This window comes from Aquarana catesbeiana, linkage group LG02 (assembly GCF_042186555.1).
Source record: "Aquarana catesbeiana isolate 2022-GZ linkage group LG02, ASM4218655v1, whole genome shotgun sequence".
Lineage (NCBI taxonomy): Eukaryota > Metazoa > Chordata > Amphibia > Anura > Ranidae > Aquarana > Aquarana catesbeiana.
In genome coordinates, this window is record NC_133325.1 from 205,497,905 (window position 1) to 205,511,451 (window position 13,547).

Below are 13,547 nucleotides of genomic sequence, written 5' to 3' on the forward strand. Positions count from 1 at the left end.
TGACATTAACTGCTTTATAAGCGATTCATAAATGTTTACTATGGGGTAGAGGTGGTTAATGGTTTCGGAAAGCTTGATCGGCCTTAGGCCGCATACAGTTATGGCTTATGCCATATACAGGTGTGGCTTGTGCGCAGTTTGTAATGCCCAATTAGGTGCTATACCCTATATGTTTTTTATAGGTGATGATAACGCATAGTTTAGGCTGGTAGCCATAATTTTTATCATGGATGTATACTTTCTTTTTATTATTTTTATGTGTATTGATGTATGTCGTTTATATGCTTATGGGTCTCACCGTATCTGAATGGGCCTTGTTTTTAATAATTAATACCCACTATTGGTTTTTTCTAACCTACTGCATAGGAGATTACACTATGAATGGCTCTATTTTTATATATCTGTGTTGGCGTATTTACCATTCACACTTAATGTTTCTGATGAATTATATTTGACATATGGTTTATGTTTTTTTCATATATATTTATGTTTTTAATATGCTGTGTTAACATGCAGTGAGCACTTTACATCGATTGTTTGATATGCTGCAGTGTCATGCAGCGTTTTGTTGATTGTATGCTGCTGCACGTTTATACATGCTGAAGGGTTAAAGATAATAGATTCAGTATGTGCGCTGATCGCATAGGATTTTATATTATTTTATCCCCCTTATTTTTAAATTTCAATGTGCAATGTCATATTTTACTGTTTACAAATTCACCGGCTGGCGCTGTCTGGCCTGTGAGTGGGCTTACTCGCCTATGTGAACTAATGTGCAGAGCGGCTATAAGTCTTCCCCTTCTCCTGTGGAGAAGCCGTCAGTATGTCTCTCGGCGGACGTCTTGCACCTGACGTCACGCCGAGTACTTGTTCTGATTGGTTAGGGCTGATGGGGTAGGACAATATAGCCTGTCCGTCAGTCGTGTAGGCACGCCCTCTGTTGAAGTCAGGATATGACGAAACGCGTCAGGGCGTGGCCTACACGACGCCGGAAGTGACGATTGCGCTCCACCACAGTCTGTACTGCAACCAGGAAGTCAGAAATTGGTGCCTGGAAAGCGGAACCGGCTGGAGTCGATTACGGTGAAGTGCTGTGTCTAAATGCTTCCTTGTGATATGCTCTTTTGATTGCTTTTATAATGTACGTATAATGTTTGAAGGGGGGATCTTTGTGTGATGTGAAGGGCTATATATTTAATAAACAGGATTACGCTATGTGCGCTTTATCTTTTGTTGTTTGGTGATATATGAGCCTTGACCATCTTGGATTCGTCTGGAGGGTAGCAGACAGTGGCTGGTGGCTTGGATTTACCTTTTCTTGGATGCTTACTATTACTAGGCTCTGGTGAGTTTAACCCCCTGAGGGGAGTGTGTTCTCACAGGGTGGAAGTGGATGGATCGGTGGAAGGTGCACGCTGAACTTTTCTACTTTTGATCACCTATGAACACTATCTGAACCATCATTTTTACTGCTCTTCTCTCTTGAAGGACTTTTTCTGCATGTGTAGTTGGCCACATTATCCGTTTAGCTCAACACTAGCGCTGTTTTTAGTGTGTTACTATGATCACTTTGCTGATTTTGGTATGTCACGATTTATGATGATGTCTTTGTAATTTTAAACGGCTGCTTCTCTGCCTAGTCTTATCTGAGGCTCTTTGTCGCATAATATTTTAGTGTCATTTCACTTATTTATTTTGTTCCCTGTTTGTTTCACATTCATTACTGCTCTGGTACTGCTAGGGCCCTTGGCGCTGAGTGGTGTATTTTTAGGCCTGTAAGTACACCCTTTTACATATATATATATATATATAAATGTCAGCAAATACACCTATTTAACCACTTCAACAGCAAATTTTTTCATTCCTCAAATTAATCAAAATCCAAGAAGAATACTTTAATATATTGCAGTTTACCAGTCCTTAAATGTAGTGGCTCCATTTGTTTACTGGTGATCCTGCCAATAACACACTTCCTGCCGTTGGGTGACAACGCTCACTCACCGTACTGTATCTATGGAGGAGCATCATTGTCATCCTTGGGCAGGAAGTATGTTACTGGCAGAATCATATTATATGTTATGACTACAGAACACCTCCCTGGTCCTCATTCCCTTAACAGGGAGAGGCATTCTGTAGTCCACAGAGAGGGTAAGAATGTTAATAGATAACAAAGCAGCTGCTCACTAGATTCATGGCAGGATCATTGGGTATTTTTTTTGGCACTTATCAAATATATTATAACAAAACACTTTTAATTGTGTAATTAACAGATCAGAAGGGAGCAAATAAGATACGTTAATTGTTAGAGTTTTGTCATCATAGAATTAATCAGTGCAACTCTTTGCTAATTTTCAGACTAACCTTTGTTGCTGATCTTGCTTGTCTTGACCCTTACTTGTACTTCTAGTAGTCTAACTCTATGTATAAGTGAAGAGTAGTGCTGCCATGTTTATAAAAACCTTAACTGATACCCATACCTTAGACCAGCGGTTCTTAACATGAGGTCTATGGATCCCCAAGTAGTCCATGGGTTTTCAGGGGGTCTGTAAGGGTCAGATAAGAAATAACATTTACTTTCACTACACAGCCCTACCTCTGGTCTCAATTAATGTTTTCCCATTGAAAAAAATGAAAGAAAATGCACCCTGCTACAGTATGAAGCACCGACCGCTAACTCGTTGTTGGACCATGTTTACCATTTAAAGTGATACAAAAGTCTCAGTTTTTTTCATTTAAACATAACACACATATCATACTTACCTGCTCTGTGCAGTGGTTTTACACAAAGCAACCCAGATCCTCCTCTTCTCGGGTCCTCCCTCCTGCCGAGTGCTCCTACAGCAAGCAGCATGCTGTGGGGACACCCAAGCTGAGACGCTGCTCTCTGTGTTAATTCAGACACTGAGCCATGGTTTGGCTCCGCCTCCTCTCCTCATTGGCTGACTGACTTTGATTGACACCAGCGGGAGCCAATGGCACCATTCTGTGGTCTCAGCCAATCAGGAGGGCAGCTGAGACTCTCCTGCAACATTGCTGGATCTAGATGGGCTCAGGTAATTATTAGGGGGGGCCTGCTGCACATGGAAGGTTGAGAATGCAAAAAAAAAACTTCTGACTTTACAATTACTTTATATTTGAATTATCATTCTCTGAGCAATCACCATTTTGTGCCACTCTAGGAGGGAGTTTTTTGGTAAGATTGTTTACTTTATTCAAATTGTATGTATGTCATATGTTGTATGGGGCAATCAAATTTCAATAAAATCTATTTATTGCATGCAAATTGTGTTTATGTGAATATTTCTGGGAGGGGGTCCATAGCTTTCATCAGATTCCTGAAGGTGTCAGTGACTCAAAAAACACTACTGTGGACAAGAAGGCTTACTCCAACTGTTTGGAAGAGCCATACAAATTCTAAAAACCTCAATAGGAAATCCACCAAAACACCTGAAATTGCACTTTTTAGTATGCTGACTTTATCTATTTTCTTAATGTTTCCTCAGCCTGATTGCTTAGGGAAAAAAAAAGGTTTTCTGATTTGGCAATCCATTAGTAAATCAACCCCTGAACTTTTACTGTAAGATTGACTGTTGTCGTTTTGCAATATAACTGGTATATTTCATGGGGCAAATGTTGTTCAAGAACTATTTACATTTTTATAGATTTTTGTTTTTTGTATCACTTGTAAGCTTTTAACACAGACATAAGTCAATTTTCTCACATAAAACAAGCAGAAGAAAAGCAATACACCATATAAATGGAGTGCAATTTGTAGGAACATAGTTGCAGAGTGAATCAAGCTTCATAAATATGTACCGAAGTGTAATCGTGCACATTGATCACAGGATGTACTGAATTCTAATTTGCCTATGAATGTAAATTGCTGTTATTACAAATAACCTACAAGCATTGCTCCAAAGAGAACACTTAATAGGAAGGTGTGTGCACATCATCTTGAACATTTAGTGGAAAATACTTGAAACCTGCCAAATTCTGGTTGCCTAATGACATGGAAAAGGAAGAAAACCATTTTGAGAAATAAAAGAAAGGAGTGTGAAAGATGCTTGTTTCTAAATATTGTTTTAAAGGTATGATATTTGGCAAAAACAATTGGACTGTTCATTTCCATATGTAAAATGGAGCAGACAAATGCTAACTACACCAAAAAATATGGCAGTTATGTGGACTTATATTTAAACTACAGGGGAACTACCTCTAAATCAACTATTGTTCATAATGTTGGCAATCAAAAGCAAAATGATGTTAAAAATTAAAGTTGAACTAAAGACAACATTTTTTTTTAATTCATTTTGGATAAGGAAGGGTACAATCCTTATCGGGTTTTTTTTGTCATCTTTGTCCCATTGGGGAGATTTCCATTCACTTCCTGTCCAATAGCGAAAACAGGAAGTGAGAGGAAATCCCTCCAAAGTGAGAGAATCCATAGACGTCACTGGAAATAGTGTCCATGTTGGAACATTTTCCCTCTATTCCTCTTTTGGGGACAACCCAAGATTTGGGATTTTCTTTTACTTTCACTCTCAGTGATCATAGTAAAAAGGACAAATAGAGAGCGTAAATCTCCATAACAGGGGCACAGTTGGCAATGAAAATCTGACAGATGTTCTCGTAATACCTCTCTACTCTATCCAAAACGTGAAAAAAAATTGCCTTTCATTATACTTTAAGGGTCCATTCATTTTTAATAGTAGCTTTTCACACCAATGTGTTATGCTTATGTGCGCCGTCCTGCCCTGAAAAAGGACTAGGACTACTTTTATCCAGTGCAACACAATGCATGGAAGCACACTGCAACGTGCATAAACACAGGAGTCAACAGTCAATTTCCTTTACAACTAATGCTTAGTGAAGTTTTAAAATAACAAAAAATTATTGCAGCACATTTTAAAATGCAACACAGCATGCAAACGCACGTCAAAGCACATGTGTTTACACGCACTCAATGCATGCACTATGGTGTGAATGGACCTTAAAGCTCACCTCTCATATTTTTCTAGCTACGGATGCACTCCCATCTGTGGACCAACGCTTGGTGGGGTTAAACCTGAATCAGGGACATCAGGCCCTCATCAAAAAGCCTAAGCAAGCATACGCAAAGCATGGTACTCCACTAAAAAAGTTCTCTCAGAAAAAGCTTTTTAAAATAATGCAACAGTGAAACTTACTGCATTTTAAGTGTATATGTGCGCAAAAGAAGATGCTCTGGTGCATCTCTGCAATACATGTACATTTCCACATTTAATCCCTTAAAAAAAAAGCCACATCTGCCATAAATCCAGTGAGCCCCGGAAGGTTTTACCCACCAGAACAACTACAATGTGCCTGGAACGTAGCTTGAGTATAACATTTTAACAATCATTGTTTCTGCTGGGAACGTTGTTCTTCATAATACAACAAAGATTGCACACAGACTGATGGACATTGACAGATTGGAGTGGAAAGAGCTTATCCTACCAGTGGCTGTAGCTTACTACAATGATGTCTGAAGTCTTATTTGACAGGTTCACAAGTTGCAGGAGTTGTTTAGCACATCATATGATGATGATGATGATGATAAAAAAGAGAGGCAGTATTGTGGAAGAATAGTTACAATAATATTGTACCCATCCAGTCACTGATAAAACAAAAATGTATGAACATTATTTATATATGACATTGGAACCTGTACATGAGTGACATCCATAAGTATTTCACTACATAGAGGGAAACCCAGGTGGTTGCAAGTAACATCTATCTCTGATCTCCCAAAGTTATCATTGTCAGCACTGCTGTATTCAGTACAGTGAAAATACATACACCTTAAAAGAAATATATACATACATATATATATATATTGTCAGGGGTTAGCTTCCGTGGGAAAAAGGTAGTCCAAACATCAGGTTTCTTAATATCTGACTTGTAGCCAGTATTATTTTTAAAAGGTTGCATGAAAAGAACACAAACAAAACGGAAAATAAATCCTTGCCATCCAGGCACTAACTGAACATTTGCAGGTTCCTAACTCAACAGGTGAAGGGCTTCTCACAGTCAGCTACAAAACAAAGATAATGCAAACCGTTTCTTTTACAAAGCTTCACATAGGCAGCTCTCTCAGGTTTTGGCTTCCTGAATCCCAGGCCAAGAGCAACCCTTTGCTCTAGTCCTGCTTAATTTATACCACCTGTTAATGGACACAAATGGACCACAAAATCTGGTCCGGAACCAACCCTGCCAAGGTGGCTGGTAAAATCCGGACCGAGTTCCCGAGTTATATATACAGTTTCGCTCATAAGTTTACATACCCTGGCAGAATTTATGATTTCTTGGCCATTTTTTAGAGAATGTGAATGATAACACAAAAACATTTCTTTCACTCATGGTTAGTGTTTGGCTGAAGTCGTTTATTAGCAATCAACCGTGTTTACTCTTTATTAAATCATAATGGCAACAGAAACTACCCAAATGACTCTGATCAAAAGTTTACATACCCTGGTGATTTTGGCCTGATAACATGCACACAAGTTGACACAAAGGGGTTTGAATGGCTATTAAAGGTAACCATACTCACCTGTGATCTGTTTGCATATAATTAGTGTGTGTGTATAAAAGGTCAATGTGTTTCTGGACTCCTGACAGACCCCTGCAGCTTTCATCCAGTGCTGCACTGACGTTTCTGGATTCTGAGTTAAAAGAATTGTCAAAGGATCTGCAGGAAAAGTTGAACTGTATAAAACAAGAAATGGATATAAAAAGATATCCAAGGAATTGAGAATGCTGATTAGCAGTGTCCAAATTCTAATTTATGAAGTGGAAAATTAGAGGTTCTGTTGAAACCAAACCACAGTCAGGTAGACCAACTAAAATTTCAGCCACAACTGCCAGGAAAATTGTTTGGGATGCAAAGAAAAACCTACAAATAACTTCAGGTGAAATACAGGACTCTCTGAAAACATGTGGTGTGGCTGTTTCAAGATGCACACTAAGGAGGCACTTGAAATAAGATGGGCTTCATGGTCGAGTCGTCAGAAGAAAGCCATTATTACGCAAATGCCACAAAGTATTCCACTTACAATATGCCAAACAGCACAGAAACAAGCCTCAAACCTTCTGGCACAAAGTTATTTGGAGTAAAGAGACCAAAATTGAGCTTTTTGGCCACAACCATAAACACTACATTTGGAGAGGAGTCAACAAGGCATATGATGAAAGGTACGGAGGTGGATCGCTGATGTTTTGGGGATGTGTGAGCTACAAATGCATAGGAAATTTGGTCAAATTTGTTGGCAAGATGAATGCAGTATGTTATTAAAAAATACTGCAAGAACATTTGCATTCATTAGCCAGGAAGCTGCACATGGGACGTACTTGGACATTCCAACATGACAATGATCCAAAACACAAGGCCAAGTTGACCTGTCATAGGCTATAGCACAATAAAAGTGGAGGTTCTGGAGTGGCCATCTCAGTCTCCTGACCTCAATATCATTGAGACACTCTGGGGAGATCTCAAACATGCCGTTCATGCAAGACAGCCGAAGAATTTACAGGAACTGGAGGCTTTTTGCCAAGAGGAATGGCCAGCTTTACCATCTGAGAAGATAAAGAGCCTCATCCACAAATGCAACAAAATACTTCAAGCTGTCATTAATGTTAAAGGGGGCAATACACAGTATTAAGAACTGGGGTATGTAAACTTTTGATCAGGGTCATTTGGGTAGTTTCTGTTGCCATTATGATTTAAAATGAGTAAACACAATTGATTGATAATAAATGGCTTCAGCCAAACACTAACCATGAGTGAAAGAAAAGTTTTTGTGTTATTAATATTCTCTGAGCAATGGCCAAGAAATCATAAATTCTGCCAGGGTATGTAAACTTATGAGCACAGCTGTGTATATATATATATATATATATATATATATATATATATCACATAATATCCTTCTTTCTAAAAGTTCCATTATAAATATTAAAATATGGTTTTAAGAAAATAAAATTGTATTATATTATATTTCCTCCTTCCCAATCCCCTCCTGATGACTTTACCATTGAAATCAACAGCACAACCATTGGACCCAGAGTGCTGGGTGTAATCCTAGACTCTGACCTCTCCTTCAGCCCCCACATCCAATCACTAGCTAAATCTTGCTGCCTCAACCTCAGCCACATTTCCAGCATTTGCCCCTTCCTGACTAACGACACCACAAAACAACATATTCATTCCTTGGTTATTTCCTGCCTTGACTACTGCAACTTCCTCTGCACTGGTCTGTCTTTTCACAGGCTAGCCCCCCTTCAGTCTATTATGAATGCTGCTCCCAGGCTTTTACACCTTACTAACTGATCCATGACTGCTGCCCCTCTCTGCCAGTCTCTTCACTGGCTTCCAATAGTCCAATGTATAAAATTTAAAACACTAATCACAACCTACAAAACCATCCAAAACATAGCCCACAGCTATATCACCAACCTCATCTTCAGATATCACCCAAATCATCCTCTCCGCTCTTCCCAGGACAGCTTTTTCTCTAGCTCCCTTGTTACCTCCCCCCACATCCGCCGCCAGGACTTTTTCAGAACCTCTCCCATCCTCTGAAACCCCCTACCCCAATATATCTGTTCAGCTCCTACCCTGTCCACCTTTAGGCGATCCTTGAAAACTCATTTATTCAGGGAAGCCTACCCCACCTCCACCTAAAAGGCCATTCTTGAGCCACCTCAACCAAATCATCCCCTGGAGCTATAACCTTTTGTACATCCCCCCCCCCCCCCCTTTAGATTCCCTCCATGAGCAGGGCCCCCCTATTCCTTCTGTATTGAACTGTATTGTAATAATACTGTCCCCCTTATAATGTAAAGTGCTGTGCAAACTGTTGCCGCAATATAAATCCCGTATAATAATAATAAAAGTGCTACGTTTTTAGCACAATGCATATTTGGCAGTTTGAACTTTTCTAAAGGCTTCTGATTAATTGGATGCACAAACACTCTGATGCTTCACAAGATATTAGTTCGGGACAGTTTCAAATCATGCTCATGCCAAAATAGGGGGATTCCTTTTGGCCAGCAGACTTCCATTGATCTCTTGTGTGCAGTGTTTTTTTTTTTTTTAACTGTTATTGCTTATAGTTTGATGATCACTGCATAAGCAATAGTTTTAGCTGTCATGAATGGCTTAACCATTCATGAACAGCTTGCTTATGGTTGTGGTCTGAGATTGGCTAAGCTAATCCCATGGTACAGGTAGCCAGGTACCATGCAATTGCTTTGGGACAATCACAATTTACAACAGTAAGCAAGTTGTTCATGAATGTAAAGCCATTCATGACTGGCTGTTTACATTGCTATCACGTGATCGCTATTGACAAATCGTAGCAATCACATGATGCCAGATACCGGTAACAGTAATCCGCTGTGGTCACAGGAGGAGCAATCTGCACACCCAAGCGGGCACACTGCACGTTTCTAACCCATGAAGGGGCTCAATCACGTATATATATATATGTAATTGAGCCTACCATGCCACCTCAAGGCAGTAAATGTAGTGTGACGAGGGGTCATGTAGTTAAAGATGTAAGCTATGGGGGTGACTTAGATCCCTTCTTCAGGCTTTATTTGTGTGTAAATGTGAAAAGCCTAAAGAAGGGTTCTAAGGTACCTTGAAAGATTGCATTTTTAACTGCCTCTTGCTCGCCGTTCAGACAAATGATGATGGACGGGGTCCCCTCTCATTCTGGAACAATGTGATATGATGTTGCCTAGTCTCGCAGGCATGCAGCACGGCGATCGCGGGTGCACTGTGTCCCTGGGACATGGCGCAATCCTGATCTTGGTAAAGAGCCAATGACACGGGTCTTCTCGCCTCACACTAACAGAGTGTGAGGAGAGGAGAGCCGATCAATGGCATCTCCTCACAGGGGAGACCTGTACTGATCATCAGTGTCCTGATTACCAGTGCAGCCCCAACAGTACCTAACAGTGATGCAAGTCTGTGCCCATCAGTGACACCAATATGTGTCCATCAGTGATGCCAATTTGTGCCCATCAGTGAGGCCATTCTGTGCCCAATAGTGATGCAAGTCAGTGCTGCCTTTCAGTGCCCATCAGTGCCTGCTTATCAGTGCCGCCCATCTGTGCCCATTAGTGCCGCCTATCAGTGCCAATCAGTGCTGCCAAACAGTGCCGCCTATCTGTGCCACCTATCATTGCCCATCATTGCCGCCTATCAGTGCCACCTATCAGTGCCCATCAGTGCCACCTATCAGTGCTCATCAGTGCCGCATATCAGTGCCTCCTCATCAGTGCCATATCATCAGTGCCCTTCAGTGCCGCCTCATCAGTTCCCATCAGTGTCACATCATCAGTGCCCATCAGTACAGCTTATCAGTGTCCATTAGTGCTGCTTCATCAGTGCACATCAGTGAAAGAGAAAAAAAATACTTATTTACAAAATTTTCTAAAGAAAACTAAGAAAACTTTTTTTAGCAAAAAATTAAAAAAAAACACAGCGATTAAATACCACCAAAAGAAAGCTCTATTGGTAGGAAAAATTATTAAAAAATAATTTAGGTACAGCGTTGCATGACCGCGCAATTGTCATTCAAAGTGTGACATCGCTGAAAGCTGAAAATTGTCCTGGGCAGGAAGGGGGTTGAAAGTGCCCTGTAGGCAAGTGCTTAAAACCTTTGCTCATATTTATAAAATCATCTCCAATATAGCTGGTAACAGTGATTGTAATATGCAACTGATTCATTTTTTCTCCAGTTACGAGGTAGGTGGCCATGGCTGAGTCTTAATGTAGACCTAAAAGTTTCTGTATAAGGCCTCTTGCACATGATACTTCTGTTTGAGCATCTACTTTTTAAGACTTTCTTTTTAATGTATTTGTCCGCATTTATGCGCATTTTCGTTTGCGCATTTTCACGCGCACGCGCACATTTTCGCGCTCACTCACGCTTTTTCGGCAAATGTGCGAAAACTAATTCTTGCGTTCTCATTCTGCACAATATGTAAATGGCCATTTGCACATATTTGAGGTGTAAATTACTGTCCAAAAAAGCTGATTTTTCTATATATTTTTTTTTTAACTGAAGAATGCACGGCGCTTGTTAACGCGTCTGTGTGCATAGGCCCATTAAAATTAATGGTCTGTATTTTAGCTCAGTAAAAAAAAAACTTGTACTGAGCTTTTTCAAGCTGCAGTGTGCAAGAGACCTAAATAAATACCTAATCCATTTCAAAGGAAAAGATCCATAAGCCGCACATCATGAAGCAGACCCATGTGCATGAAATGAAATGAATAGCAGTGCATGATTAAGCTACGAGGGGCGGAGCAAACACCTCGGGGGTGTGGCCTTGCTGGAGTCCAGGCTGAGGCTGCCATTCATCTCACTTCATTCACGTGGGTTTGCTTCATGATGTGCAGCTTATGAATCTTTTCCTTTGACATTGCTGCAGCTTTGAGCTAGGAGGAGTTCCCTGTCCCTGCCTACACTCAGAGTGGTCTAGCTGGACTTTACCTCTCTACCTGAGTGACACTTCAATTTTGTCTTTTTAGGTACCAAATCTATTTACTATTTACTATGCAATGCACAAGCCACGCTCCCCCTCCAAGACACTGCGCCTCTCAGTGGGAAGGTTTTGGCAACAGAGCCTTAGCTGTCAGAAAGCAGGGAACAGGCCTAGATGTGGCCAGGTGCTCATTGACAAATTACAGACTTGTGAATCAGCAGTGAAAATGCTGATAGCCATGCCTGCTGCAACTTTTTTTTATGCATCCAATTGTAGAGAAACGCACACAACCTACATAAGATTGACAAGTCTTTTATGAATTCAGGAGCAGTGCAGCCTCATTGCTACATCAAGGGAAGCAGCATTAGAAAGACTCCACTGGCAGGATCAATGGGTATTTTATTATCCAGAGGGGCTGAAGGGATTAAGTTATAATTATAATGTTACTAAACCCAGGAACCTGCATTCACTGTATCTGGTCTCCCACAGTACAGAGAACATGGAAATGCAATAGTTTTAGTAAATATAAACTGTTAAATACCTTTTCTCATTAGCAGTATATAGCAGTCATGTGAATTATTTTAGTGTCTGGTTAAAGCTTGTAGGAGGAGTTTTTATTCTCCTCTGACTGTCCTATGAGGCTACAGGACCCCTGACCCTCTGTGTGGACAGTGCTGATTGGCCCTGTGATAATCACATGCACCCTCCCAAAAAAGACTCTCTAGCAATGCACACCAAACTGAGCATGTGCAGAGTGCCTCCAAGGCTCTGTACTATTAGCAGATGCATTGGGGACAGTAAATGGAGGGGAGGATCAGAGGAGACAGGATCAAACAGCCTTTTTACACAATGCGGGGGATTAAACCCTTATGCTGTGTACACACGAGTGGACTTTTCGACCGGACTGGTCCGACGGACTGAATCCGGCGGACAATCCGACCGTGTGTGGGCTCCATCGGACCTGCAGCAGACTTTTTCAGTCAAAAATCTGACGGACTTTAGATTTGGAACATGTTTCAAATTTGTCCGACGGACTTGAGTCCAGTCGAAAAATCTGCTCATCTGTATGCTAGTCTGACGGACCAAAACCAATGCTAGGGTAGCTATTGGCTACTGGCTATCAACTTCCTTATTTTAGTCCGGTCGTACCAATCCGCCGGACTTTGGTGTGATCGTGTATAGGCAATTCCGTTCATTTGAAAGACCGTCGGAAGTCCGTCGGAAGTCTGTCAAAAGTCCGTCGAAAGTCCATCGGAAAGACTGTTGGACCTTTGTTGCCGAAAAGTCCGCCCGGTGTGTACAGGGCATTAGGTTCCACAGTGAGTATAACAAGCATGCTTTACTGCATATACTGACTGATTTTACTGTTGTGGGTTTAGTAACACTTTAAACAGTTAAGGACCAGCCGCCGCAGTTATACTGTGGCAGGTTGGCTCCCCTGGGCGCATCGCCTTATATGTACGTCGGCCGCTTTAAGAGCTCTAGGGGTTATGCATGCACTCCCGCGGCGTGACAACATGTCCGGCCGGGCACCCACGATGTCCGACCGGCACCCGCGATTGCTCCTGAGAGAGACAGAACGGAGATCTGTCATTATAAACAGACAGATGTCCGTTCTGTCAGGAGAGAGGAGACAGATCTGCTGTTCATACTGCTTATGAACAGCGATCAATCTCCTCCTCCAGGGAGTCCCCTCCCCCCACAGTTGGAAACACTCCCTAGAACACACATTTAACTCCTTGATCGCCCCCTAGTGTTAACCCCTTTCCTGCCAATGACATTTATACAGTAATCAGTGGCTATTTTTAGCTCTGATCGTTGTATAAATGTCAATGGTCCCAAAAAAGTGTCAAAAGTGTCCGATCTGTCCGCTGCTATGTCGCAGTCCCACTAAAAATTGCTGATCACCACCAATACTAGTAAAAAACAAATTATAATAAAAATGCCATTAATCTGACCACTCCCCAGAATCATCATTTCCTGTTTGTGTGATTGGCTCACCAATTTTCCCAGAAGTCTGCCTAGGATACAAGTCA